Source organism: Cupressus sempervirens, chromosome 7 (genome assembly GCF_028749045.1).
Source record: "Cupressus sempervirens isolate cs-2001-9-10 chromosome 7, ASM2874904v1, whole genome shotgun sequence".
NCBI classification, from domain to species: Eukaryota; Viridiplantae; Streptophyta; class Pinopsida; order Cupressales; family Cupressaceae; genus Cupressus; species Cupressus sempervirens.
In genome coordinates this window covers 461,766,972-461,781,987 of record NC_143124.1, presented here as the reverse complement: position 1 = coordinate 461,781,987, position 15,016 = coordinate 461,766,972, and the positions used below count along the sequence as shown (strand labels likewise).

The 15,016-nt window shown below is 36.2% G+C and overlaps 1 protein-coding gene across 1 annotated transcript in view; it reads left to right on the top strand.

The window, feature by feature from the left end:
• The window catches only part of LOC149547547 (alcohol dehydrogenase-like 6), a 94,795-nt gene that overhangs the window by 67,263 nt on the left and 12,516 nt on the right, over nucleotides 1–15,016 (top strand). The window lies entirely within an intron of this gene.

The window sequence follows — 15,016 nt, the reverse complement described above, 5'->3', positions numbered from 1 at the left end:
AGTTCATTTTTTCATGCAACTTGAATTTTGGGTCAACCTCTTTCTGCTGACTTCTCAGTGACCTTTTCCTTAACTACTATAGAATGGTAACATCTCGATCATTCCAGGATGACAATTGCTCTTACTTTTACATTGCTCTCACATCAATCTCTTCCTTGGCTATAAGACTTTCTACCGTCATCTTGTGGGCCATCGCCTTTGTAATATGAATGTTCATCTCTATAGTAGGAATTTTTGCTTCTACTATAGGAACCTCTATTTTCATCATTTCTCGTTCTAAGATGGCACTGAGACTTTCCTTAGTGGCAACATATTTCTCTCTGCTTCTTTCTTGGGTAGTTTCTTGATAGACTGCCTTACACTAGCCTAGTCATGTGATCTTCTTGTTCTATCCCTTATTTTTGGTTGTTTCTATTTCCCCGTTGAAAAGACCCATCTCTTGTAAATGTGGAGTCCGAAAGGGTGAAGATAAAGAAGTCCCCAATGTTTTCCTATTGTGCTAAGTTCTTCAATATGAAGGTTAGGCCTACTTATTGCTTGCACTTCTTGAGCAACACCCTTCCCTTTCTTTGCTCGACACTTCCTAGCGAGGTTCCTCCTTCAATTCTTTCTCTCGGAGGTCGCCTTCATCTCTCATCCCTCAATAGATGATGACCCCTTAATTTATATGTCAAAGCTATCCTTCAGAACCTTTAGCTCGTTGATCTATCGATCAACCCATCATTTTTTTGTGAATTCTAGAACCGATGCAGATAATGAATTAATATCTGATATATCCTACTGTAACCAATCATATGGATGGATGGTCCTTTCCTTTTTTGGGTTGTATCACTTTTGGATCATATTGATATCCACTTCCATTTGATTAGGCACTTGTAGGATCTTGCATGCTTTGATCATATTGAATGACAACTTGGAACACACCCTCTTTCTAATCTCATTTTCATTTGTAGCACTGTCACAAAAATTGTCGAGGTGCATCTGGTGCTGTTTCTATAATGTCCACAGTTGGGACCTTACATACTTTTCCCTCAAATCCACAATTAGAATAATGAAGCACACTTAGAAATGCAATATTTCTATTATATAAAATTAATTGTAATTACCAATACTGTGGTTTGGACATTGCAAAGATGGACAACCAACAAAAGAAGAGAATGGGGAGCCCTAAAAGCCTATATTTATCATGCTATATGGATATATACTCTGGTGACACTTTGCAATTCTCCTTCCTCACTGATTCCATTTGCTTGTTGATTGTGATATAAAATCACCCCTTCCTTTTTAGTCTACGGTGAAGGCTATTATATATTCCTCCAATAGGCACAACTATGAATTCGTTTTTGTTATGTTATTATATATATTCTTAATTTGCAATAACTATTAGGTAAATATAGGGCATTTATATTTCTTATAAATATATTCTATTATTATAACATGTTTAAGATTTATGCACTCATTGTATATATACAATACATCTTATATGTAATAATGTAATATTTGTATTTATAATGATGTTTATATATAAAATATATCTATATTATAGTTTTTTTTGAACAATAATATTGACTTTTTATTATATCAATAAAAGTTTTACAAAAGGTGCCACATTTCTTAGCAGATACAACTCAAAAAAGGCTACAACCCATATCATCTATTTGCATTCATCTATGATAGATAAAGATCCATAAATAGATCATTAAAACAACAATCAAAGTAAGAGAGCAACCAAAGGTCCTACATTTTGTCTCTAGCCTAGGTATGTGAATGAAGGGTCATATCAAAGGATTGTTCCTTTGACCTCTCCTTTTTCCTTTTCACAATCTATCATCCATCTTCCAATCGAGTAGCTTTAGTCTCCCAACCAATAAAGCTATTCTCACTAAACCACTCCTAATCCTCTACCTCTGATACTTCTTGTTGGGCAAGTCCTTTCTTAGCGCTATTTTCGGTCATGCACTTGGGAACTCAACAACTTACTTTTCTCTCTGCCCTCATGAGTACCCACACCAGTATTATGTTGTAGTTCCCTTCCCACTCCCATCAACACGGAGCTAGGTTTCCTGGAAGCATCCCTTGCTAAGTGGACCATGTATCATTTTGTATTGTCTCCCCCATAACAATTTGAAAGAAGCTCTTTTGTTTCTCCCCTTTCTTCTTTACTGTATAATGTTGCAGAGTCACATCTTTCCACCACAAAACATCCTTCAGTGGTCTCACTTTGTCACATTTCACAGTCATATGACTAGTTTGAAAATAGATTCTGCATCTAAATAATATACCTTCCAATCATTTAGAGGTATCAATCTTGATATTAACAAGAAGCCCTTCAACAATTTCCATTTCCACTAAGATACATGCAAAAGTAGAGTGATATAGATTGGAGGAATCCTCATCTAGAAAAAATTTCCTAGCAAGTCCCTAATGCCTCAAGAGAAGTATTAAACCATAAATGAAGGGGAAGGTTAGGGATCCTTACACAGATTGAAATTTTGTCACACACTCAAGCAATTGGGTTGAAATTTGTATCCCAAGATTTCAACTTCAACACAAACTTCTCTTCCCAATACCAAACCCAATCACATAGAATATTGCTCCTATCTTGAATCTTTTTAAAAACTATAGTGAAACCCTTAGCTGTAGGGTATATCTGAACTAGACTAGAGAGAATGGGCTCCTAGTTGTTAGCTATCTAGGTTTGCAATTGCTGCAAACTTGGCCAAAGTCCTCTAAATCGCTCAATTAATCCCATCTTAGAAAAAGATGAAAGATTGTGAGTTAATTCCGTGTTTGCAGGCTCATCGAGAATCAATGAAAGCTCTTTGGTAGAAATAGGTAAGGGCTTTACCTTTGGTGGACCCAACTTCTTACCAAACCCTAGCTATAACGGGACAAGATGTGAATAGAACTATGACCCCACTTTGCTAGCCTATTTGTCTCCATTTTTTGTGGGTTGAGCCTCACCAAAAGCCAAGTGATCGCATCCAAAACAATAATCTACGATCCATGTGCTATAATGGAAGGGGACACCATTGCGATAGGACCGCTCTATTCCAAGAGCACCCAAAACCCAAAGCGGGCTTGTTTCGTGTCATGCCCAAAAATCGGGGCAAAAACACAACAATTTTAAAAAAAAGTAGTTAAATAACACCATGTTTAACACATACTAAAAGGGTAATGACAACTATGTTAACACACATACTTACACAAAATGTATATCATCATGGAGTAGTTAGTAGAAGGGTGATAACATGGTATAGTAGTTTCGAGTTATAGGGTCTAGGTACAAAGTTGAGTTCTAGATTATATCATATAAGAATGTAGGGTCGGTATACCATCCTATTGCATGGGTTCAAAAACCTAGGTTCCAGTACTACAGGAACACCTAGGTCGGGTTGAATAAATTGGTTGATTAAACCATAGTCAAACTATGACATCATGTTCGAGGGTATTTAGGTTTCATTATTTCTTCGGTTGAATTTATTTAGGTTTGAGTTAGGTTAAGTCCAAGTAATTCATGTTCTGACATCTCAAAATTTCACCCTTATAGGGTGCATTCAAGTTCAAACCCTAATTATTGACTAAGTCAACCTTACTTTGACCACGTAAGGCACATTATTATGTTCATAAAGTTTCATAAGTTCTATTAGGTTATCAAGTTATTTCATATTCATTTGATGTGCCGGTTCAATCTCCTAGGTGAACTGGTTTTGGATCTTCGATAAGTTCATCAATTACCTTAATACTTAACTCCCATTATTAAAATGAACCATTATACTAATTGAAATCTTTAAATATTGATTATTAAGTTATCCGCAACGTTCGTTTCATCCTTAGATCATATTCCTAACCTCTATTAGGTTATCAACCTAATTCTGCATTTAAAGGTTACCCCATCATAACATACTAATATTTAATTCCGGATATTATCATAACCTAATTAGAACTAATTAAAAATGTTAAATATTTATCATTAAACTAATCACAACATGAACTCATCTTCTAACATACCCCAAACGTCTTAACAAGTTATCATGTTAACTTTTGTCCTATAAGACTTTTGAACATTTATACCCTTAAGGATAAAGTTACTAGATCAAGCCTTAAATAATTAATTATTATTTTTTGATAAATATCCTATCTAGACATATTGAAATCTCAAGTCATTGATTAATAATTCAACATTATACAACTTAAATCCACAATCTCATTGACATTCTTTATTACTATCCCATTTTAACACTACATCTAAAGATACTATTGCTAATGACCCTTGATGGAAACCTTATTTAAATATTAAATTATAATTTTTAACATACAAGTTCATTTTCTAGTATTATCATCTACTCATTTAATAAATATATGACTCACAAAACACTTTTTTCCTAATCCAAGAATTACCATCTTTTAAAACTATAATAACAAACAAACAAACACTAAATTAAGTCTATAGCACCCTTTTTACTCAACTAAACACAATCTTCTAAAACATAATTATAAAATTTTTATGACCACCTACATGTTCAATCAATATACTCTATTTACAACTAAACTTAAATAAAATTAATAAGAAACTAAACAAAATTAATCATAACTAAACATACCTCTATTCCTAAACCCTACTTTCTTATCTCTAACTATCCAAACCCACACCACTTTGACAAGTGGTCCCAAACCCTTACACACACTTCCCCATGCTATTGCACGTCACCCAAGTGGCTAGGATGCTTCCCAAGCTGCAAGCCCATCCTTGCTGTATGTCAGGTGCATAGGGGATGGTGATGGATGAGGTGGACATTTCTTCCCCAATCACCAACAAGGTAAGATATTAAATGCTGCATTCCTCATGAAAGATCTGCCCATTGTCCAAGACAACAAATGGGATGTGGAATGATACGCATGGCAGAGGTCAGAAGGAAAATCAATGTATTGGGAAAGGAGGAGGAAACATTGGTGTTTGGGAAAGAGTGAAGGTGGTGGGGAAAAGTTAATACCATTGTATTGGCTTGCATTTAATTCAAACTGCCATCCTAACAAAACGTCCAAAACAGCAAGAGGGGATGATGGGTGGGTATGCATGGTAAGGAGAAGATAGGTGATGTCATCACATTTTTACGCTTCTTTATGAGCTTTCTCATCACAATGGTATATTTACAAGAAAGGAGGGGCAATAAAGGTATGTTGAAATGGTATACACTTTGCAGTTTAAATTTTGTTTGACTTATTACTTGCCTACTTGCAGATCTGCATCCCAATTTGGGGAGGAAGGGAAATGTGAGTGGGGGTGGGGACCATGGATGTCCCATCCCATTCTTCTTAAATGTTTTCAACTATACATATGATTTTTTTTATAAGTCTTTTCCCTCCACTTGCAAAAGTGATGATGGGTATTTTATATTTACTTAAAGATGTCCCCTAATTTTGAATTATTTGTATTTTACCTTATTGAAAAAGTTAATTTGAAATCAAGGTGAAGGTATCTAGGGAATATTCCCTGTTACCTTTTTGAATGTAAAAAGCTCCCATGTATTAACCAACATCCTGTGGATGCTCATTTTGGGTAATTGTATTTTTTTGAAACTTTTTTTTTTGTGAGAACTTTTCAAGGGGACTTTGTGGTAAAGTTTCAACAAAGCTAAGTGTTATTAGGAACCTTATTCATTTGTTTAGATTATTCACGTGTTTAGATTATGTTAATAGTGTGTTAGCTTATATTCTCTTCTTTTGTTTAACCAAATTTTGATAATCCAATTATTTCAATTTGGCAATTTTAAATACAACCAGGGTAACCCTACTAATTGAACATCAAATTTGAATCCAATTTCCTATAGAACATAGCCATAACCAAATATAAATAGCTTCATATAACATCAATACCTATAATACAATTGAGCACTTTGCATTTAGAATTGAATTTTCAAAGGTACAAGAAGTGAATTGTGAAACAACTACATTTCTGCATTCATCCTATACCAATCAATTACAAGAGATTTACAATGAATTCCGTTTAACATGTTCTCAATTTTTACTATCAAATTTTATACATCAGGATCATATTTCCCCTTATTATGATAACAACTACATTAGGAAGATTGAAATCCAATAGATCCAATAGACATTCAACTTTCCTTTTATAGCATATAACAAGATTCAATGGAATCACAAGGGGAAGTCTCCATGACAATGAACTCAAGAACACCATGACAATTTTGAGTTCGGTTTTGCTCCATATCAAGGTACTATCCAAGCAATCTGCAAATACAAAAAGACAACCATGGAGAGCTCACCTCCCAACCAAGGCCTCGATGTGAGGCCACACCCCAAGCTTAGGAGAACTAGTAATTGACTGGGTGGCATTCAGACAATCACAAGGACACACTTAACAAATAGTTCCCATCCAAGGTTTGCACAATAGGTTTCAAAATGAACCTATGACTAGGGAGAAGGTGGATTTTTTCAGGTAGGAGATGTCAATCATGAATACAAATCATATGCCTCTTCCAAGGCTAATAAATCACAATGAACTTCCATTCTTTGTCTCCCCTTATCTCCCCAAACCAAAAATCATTTTGTATTGACAAGAACCCATAACACCTTACTTTCTCCCTCTACTCAATATGAGAAGAGACTTTGCATTGACTCAGAGTCCAACGAAAGCCCCTCTCCTGTACATGGCCACTTTTGCCCTATCTGAGGGTGAGTAATGCCAACACACCCTTAATAGTTTTCCGAACAAAACCAAAAGGAAAATATGAAAAGAAAGCAAATAGAAAATCCACAAATACCCATCCCTCACATGTTCCAACACAAACACGAAATACACACATGCAAGAGATTTACATAAGCAAGCAATGAACAATGCATGAATAACATGGCCACGAAGAATCCTACCCTCACAAAGGTTATGGCAATGGAGTTTTGAGATGAGCTAAATCTTTCTTCCTCTTCAATTCCAAGTTTGACTTTCTCTAAATGTAGAGAATGGGTGAACAAATTTCAACTCTCAAAATGGCCATTAAATAGGCTTCTAAACTCACCCACCCAAAATGGCAATAACTCTAGACTTGACTTAATTCTTCTATGGTCTTCCCACTTATTCCTACCATCAAGACAACTTTTTAGGAGAAGTGTAAACTTGACAAACCTCATGAAGATGGTCAAAATTTGCACTAAAGGAAAATGAGATATTTTAGGGGTCATAAATATTGCTAGGAAGTCCTAGAAGGGTGGAAAAGGTTCTCAACCCATACACATACCACTTAGGCACTTGGATTACATTAAATTTGGCCTCTGGGATCATTTTAGGACCTATATAATTGACTTGAAATATTTGATCTTTAAAAAACCCTAAGAATGTAACCTTTCCACTAAACCCTAATTAGGGTAATTAATATAGATTGCTAACTTAATCAATCTTTGGGTAACGGGTTATATTGCCAATCCTAATTAACATGCTAATACACATATGCGTATTACGAGTGTCAAGTGACACCCTAAGATTCACTGTTACATAACATTCAACACATTACAAAATACAGAATGATACACACATTAAGATTATGATACAAATAAAACAATTGACAATGAGGTTCGAATCACTTTATTGGATTCAACTTTAGTCTTATAGTTTGCACATAAGGTCAATTACTGATTCTCTGATAAATGCCATGGTTAATTATCCTGCACACTCATTTCAAATATCAATAGTTTGGTAACATCAAATTCATATATTTAAACCAAATTTGCATTATCACATTGATCAAAATATTAAAACTTTCATTTAAATAATGTTAGCCGACTGGACGGTCCGACGGTATTTTGTATTCTGTAGCCGCCGGTTCGGCGGTGTTCTGTATTTTGTAGCCATCGGTCCGGCAGTGTTCTGTATTTTGTAACCGACAGTCCGGCGATGTTTCAGTATTCTGTAGCCGACGGTCCGAAGGTGTTTTGTATTCTGTAGCCGATGGTCCGGCGGTGTTTCGGTATTCTGTAGCCGACGGTCCGGTGGTGTTTCGGTATTCTGTAGCCGACGGTCCGGCGGTGTTTTGTATTCTGTAGCCGACGGTTCGGCGGTGTTTCGATATTCTGTAGCCGACGGTCCGGCGGTAAATAATTTGTAGCGGATAGAATAATTGTGGCCGACGGACTCCTTCGGGAAGGTTCAGCGGTAGTATTTATATCCCGTCTGGGATCATTGTAAAGCATCATGAATCTACTATTGCGAATATAATTCTGCTGTTCGTGTTCTATTGTCTGTATGCGTTGATTTACTTTACCTGTACGATAAACAAATAACCTTTCTCATTTGTGCACACATGTTTAATCATCACAAATCTCATAATTGAATCATCATAACATATCCATTAGTTCGAATTGAAATACTGAAATAATCATCGTAATGCAATGTATACCTAAAACATCATAAACATCATCAATAGAGCATACCGAACTATTTGAATGTATATAACCTAATCATCAAGGTACCGTAATCAACATCATTATCCTAAGGTGAAGTGCCTCATATCATCATTAGTACAAATCAATGTTTAGATAGTCGAATCAATGTTGTAAGTCTCGAATCATGGAGTGACAAACATGAATGTATCAACTGATCTCAATTTCCATTACGACACCTAAACCTAAAAACGTTACTTCCTATCCATTCAAATCTCCTATAACGGATTTAACGGAGGAATTCATATTTAATAAGTACATACGAGGAGGGGTCTCACATTTCCTGCTAATGGCTGTGAAATGGAGGAAATCTCTATTTTGAAAGAAGCCTCCTGTCATTGTAGTCATTCCAAAAGAATGGACCCGTTATCCTTCAAATTCTCTCCTAACAAAGGAAAACTTGATTGTGCTGGTCTAGATGGGAAGGATTTAGATGGTTTGCTCAGGAAGAAAAAGCCCTAGCCCCTGCTGCAAAAGTGTTTGCAATATCTTGCAGAGCCATTAATTGAGTATTAACAGAAAAATAGCTAGGGATGTTATGCATTTATATTATTGTTATTTATCAAATATATGTATTATTCATTTTAATAATATAATTGATTTGATAATAAACTATATTATATTTCGAATATGTGAGGTTTGGTTTATTTATTGGAATGTTATTATTATTTATTTTTATGTAATATTTGTAGGTTGCTTAGTTTATTTATAACAATATTATTATTATTATTATTTTACTATTATAATCTTTGTCTATTACTAGGTATTATCCAGGGAAGCAGTCATGCTAGTCTGCCCTTGCCAAAATTGCTTGTCCTCAAGCAACTGATGTGCGAGGCTTCTATTGTGTGATCATGATAGGTTCATAGCATACACAAAGTATACATATTAATGGATGAATACATGAGGCATGCACAATGTATACACATGAATGTGGAAGCATACACAATGTATACACATAATGCAAACATTGTTCTAATGATCAAACCCTGTAATCAAATAAGTTGAGGCTGGGAAAGTTTAATTCATCATCGTGCTCTTCCTACACAAAGGGAACACAAGTTAGCATATCTATATAATTCCAAAATGTGTGTATACATATTACTATCATTCTTAAAGAATTTGAATATAAATAGTTATGAAAATCAAAGTTTGGAGTAACTATTTTCCATTATGTATTATAATACTTATGTTTATTTCTTATAAGACCAATATGAATGTATAAGCTAGGTCATCTAAGGTTGGCCGAGGTGATCTCACTAAGCCCCTGGGTAGAATTTCGGCCCCTTGTCCAAGGCTTCCCCCAAAGTGACTTTATGGGTGCTCACCTTCCCTCATTATGCCTAGGTGCAATACTTTATAAGAACAATATTTATGTGTAGGCTAGCTCATCATGCCTAGGTGCTATACATCATTAGAACAATGTTAATGTATAGGTTAGGCCATCATGCCTAGGTGTTATACCTCATTTAAACAATATTTATGTATAGGCCAGGCTACCATTCTAGGTGCTATAGCTCATAAGAACAAAATTTATGTATAGGCTAGGTCATCATGCCTAGGTGCTATAACAACAATATTTATGTATAGGCTGGGTCATCTAAGGTTAGCCAACAATACCTCACTAAGCCCTTGGGTAGAGCCTCAACCCTTAGTCCAATAGCGTCCCCCAAAGTGACTTCAATGGGTGCTTGCCTTCCCTCATCATGCCTAGGTGCTATACCATACTGGAATGTTATGACATTGTAGTGAGGTCCCATAGCTTGGCTAGTCTAAACCCAAGAGGGAAACATATCCCTCTTGCCTTGGAGATCAACCCTATACCTCTTACCTACCTGGTCCTTCCTCCAACTTTGATGGATGAATTTATTTTTAGAATGTTTTCATCATTAAGGAATGTTAATATGTCACAGCAAGGTCCTTGATTAGTCTGTCCAAGAGTGGAATGCATTCCTGCTACTATTATTGTCTTCTTGCTTGAATTTCCTCATGTGCACTAATGCTCTATGACCTTTTTCTCCATATTCGAAACAAGGTCCCTTGAGAAAACTCTTATCTTCTCTTCTCATTTCTTTCTTTTTCCCTTTTCTTGTTGTTTCTAGTCACCGTTTGGTGCTCTTGCTATTGGATTTCTTTCTTGTGGTTCCCTCAGTCCCTTTGATCCGTTCTGTGGTCGCTTGTTGGCCATTAATAAATTTCTCTTTATCTAATCTTATCTATAGTAATTATTTGTAGGGTAACCTCCTCTTCCTTAGTATGAACTTTCTTCTTTCCATTCGGATTTTCCTTTGCTCGGATCTGAACAAGATTTTCCTCCTTTGGTAAATGTCCTACCTCTTTGAAATCTGCCATCTCTTCCACTTTATGTTCTTTTCTCTTGTTCAATGTCTCGTCAACCTTTATGGAAAATTGGTAGCTTCTTCAATATTTTACATCTTAACCAAACTAATCTCATACTGTATAGATGTCCTCAAACCATTTAGGTATCTTGCAATTCTCTGAACGTAATCTTCCATGTGTGCAGATCGGATATCCAACCTACAAATTTTTTTGGTATACTCCTTTACAGTAAATTCTTTTTTCTTTAAATTGTGCATCTTTGTCAATAAACTGCATCTTCGTCAACAAACTAACTTGATAATCACCAGACAAGAATTCATTCTTCAACTTATTCACCATCTTGTCCCATGACTTGATCTTTTCCGTTCCTCGCTTCTGTCTATCTATTTGCAAATATTCCCACCATAGTAATGCGTGTCCTCAACTTAGTGCTAGCAATTTTCACCTTCTTATTTGCATCTGTACTTTTATACTCAAAAATTCAAAATACTTTTCCATCTTAGTAATTAATCAAGCAATTCATCTGAATCTAGCTTACCATCATATTTAGGAAAATTGAAATGTGATCTTGCATTATCTCTAGTTCGGGCTCTCAGGAATCTTTCACCCCCTCGCTCAAGTACAGGTTCAACATCCCCTGCAACTGCTTCCTTAGTCTTTTCATCACTCACATCTTTAAAGGTCTTCCTCTTCTTTGGGCAATTTCTACTGCTTCAAGTCTAGCAGCAATTTGTCTCAACATATCCATAACTGCAGGATCTACATCTCTCCTTCCATGAACCATTTTGCTACCCTCTGCAATTGTGGGTCAGATCTCAATTCTGCCACCCCACAACAAATCAACTATGGCTTCTCCACTTCTGGTTTAGCAACTCAATTCGACAAGAACACAAACCTTATCCTTAGATGGAGGGACCTCAATGAGATCTGTCCAAGTGTGCATAAAGAGTGAACACAACAAAACAACAAGGAATGGATAGAACAATGCCAGATCCGCCTTTATTCAATAGGAAATCGAATTATATTTAGTTGGTAATACACATGCCTTCCTACATGTCAGGCCAATAAGTCTGATTGCTCGAGAAACTTTGGAGGTTGATATTGAATCCAATCTTCCTATTATAACTTCTACCACAAGATTACTCCCACTCAAGCGATCCATTACATCACATGTATAGGCATCATGACATACAGACCAGCCTTAAGATTGGTAATATCCCCCAATAACAGGGAACGTAATACAACAAATAGGTCTGATCCTAAATCATAAGGAACTCATGGCATAAACTGTTTTAGAGCTTGTGATTTCGGATTTAGGTCCTCACATGATCCAATAGCCTAGTTAGACATGCCACTAAAGATCACAACCTGTAGATCTCCATCGCAAATCCAAATTCCACGACTAGGAGCAAGAATAGATAAGAGCACGCTACCCGAGAGAGAACGATTCATAACTTGAGCAACACAGATCCAAATAAGTTGCGAACCTAGGAACATGATCCAAGATAGGTCCCGAATATAGTCCGATTATCGCAAAAGCTAACTCCATAATATGAAGAACTGATGGATTGATCTCCCAGATTGTACAAACTGGCAAAGTGGCACGAATTGGAAACATAATATTTTTGGTTGATGCCAGATTGCTCCAAACCCAAGATGCTCTTGCATCGACCTAAGGGTGTTGAAGGAGAATATCTAGCATATGCAATACCAATAGAAGTTGTGCGTTCATCAACATAAGGTTGAGAAAAACTTTGAGGTGGGAGATCTGGTTTATCTTAGACTCCAACCTCATAGACAATCTTCACTGAAGAAAACTGGTGCTAAGAAACTCAATCCACATTTTATGTTCCATTCAAAGTTTCACAATGCATTGGGAGGTGGCCTATGAGCTAGAGTTACCAACCAATAGTAATGTCCATAATGTATTTCATATTCCCAGGCTCAAGAAGGCTCAACATCACAATGTGATGCTATCAACAGAGTTACTATCATAGATACCAGGGAAAGGCCACTTCAAAAGAGAAGCATCAAGGATTTCCTAGTCCAATGGAGGATTCTATGAGTGGAAGATGCTACATGGCAGAGTGAATAGATCTTGTAGCATTCAAAGTTGAAATTTCTTGAGGACAAGCAATATTGGGGAGGGCAGACTGTAATATCCCCTTTCTAGCACATATTGTATGAGTTTGTCATTAGACTATTTCTCCATGGTCTCTTAGGCTAATTAGGAAATTTAAGAGACTTTGAGGCCATTGGGCCTAGGCACTTTTTGTTACTCTTTAATCTGATGTCTCTGGATATAGTATGACATACTATTTATAGTACAGTAAGTTTTCTGGGTAGGGCTAAGATCATCGATGACAGTCATGTTCATGGTTAATGGTTAATATTGGTAGGAGATTTCATATCATTGATATGATTTATTTATGCATAAATAAAATTAAAATACATATTTAACCTAGTTAATGTGGGACTATAGTTAAGCGGAAAACATTTCTGTAATAAAGGCCCCCTTATTAAATAACACATTTGATACATAAAATGTAAATAAGGAGTTATGTTTCTTTATCCCACATTGGTAAGATGAGTGGTTGAGCTCTATCAGAGAGTTATAAAAGGCTTCGAAGAGTTCACTTTCATGCGTACTGGATGAAATGAAAAGCCTATGAAATGTTGGAGAGATAGGGTTTGTGAGTACAAAATCCCTCATGAATCCCATTCTCCTCATTGTTGAAAGACACAGCCAGGAGGGTCACTAAGTGATACAGTTTGCAAAGTCATTGGTTACTATTTCCAGGAAACAAACAATACACCCTTGATATGTTTATCAGTTATAGAGTTGAAATTCTTCAGATCTGTTCATTGAAGGTCTTGAAGATATCTACGTCTGTGTACTAATGCCTGGCTGTACCACATTCATATTGCTGTAGCTGCATATTTTATATTTATAGTTATACTGACCATGTACTTCTGGCCTAGGCAGTGCTTCTTCTTATTGCTGCATTTATATTTATGCTTGGTGTGGTATTCCTGGACTTGGCGTTTGAGGGTATATAGGGCCTGAAGCTGTAACTTGGAGGACCTCTACTGCTGATGCCTGTTAGCCGCACCGCCTGGAGTATTAAATCCGCAAGCTAATGTTGAGATATTAGTTTCTTTTGGGCGTCATTAGGGCTGTTGAAAGTCTGATGCAGACTTAGGAAGTCATAAGTTATAACTAAGTTTTGAAGACAATTTCTGGGTCTGCAATGCTGTTGAATCTGATTTGTAATGCTTGGACAATGTATATGAAGCGTGAATGAACTTATGTATTTTCAGCATTTAGTCTTCTATTGCAATTATTTATTATGTATTGTTTTCTATATTGAATGAAATCTGAAAATTTCTAAGTAATGCAATCGGGAACAAATTAGAAAACTCAGTAATCAGCAAAAACACTGTTTGATTAAATTGCAGTGAGTTAAAAGGTACAAAAAATATCAGATCAAGGGAGCATCTTATGCTGCTTCCATCCCAGTGCAAAACACAAACCTCCATGCTCACTTGCATATAATCCCTACCTTAACCCTCTATCTTTGAGACAGCAAAGCCTTAGTACATCCCCATCAAACTGCCAATGCTTGAGTGACTACACCAATAAGCATCCCAGAAACAAGCAGATCTACCATCATGTATATCCCATGTTAAATGATAACAAACGAGAGGTCTACTCTCCAACATGAAATTCTGCATCCATGATCCTTTTGGAAGATTAATTGTTGTTTAGAGACTTGAATCTGCATTATCTTTCAAATATTATGCTGTAGAATATTTAATCATTTCAACCATGGTCCCTTAAACATTCTCCATATTAGCTTAGCGCCTAATTCTTTGTTTTGGAGATTTGGCTTCATACTATTGCTAAATGGTTCCGTCGTCTACCGAAAGCTTGTTCTTTAATCCTCAAGAGGTGTCAGACATGGAGATCCACGTTCCCCCTTTCGCTTTTTTAAATGGTGGAGGTTTTAGGCAGATCTATTAAAGGAGCATTATCCAGGGAAGAATTTGAATGGATTACCAGCAGTTTTCTGATCATAACTTACGTTTTTGGGGCTAGCTAAGCACCTATAAGCTAGGGTAATAAAGGGAATCCTTAACCTTTACTTGAAAGCATCAGGCAAGAAGTTGGGGCAAACAAATCAGAGATTCTCTTTTTATTTACTCCAGTAAGGAAGGAGCA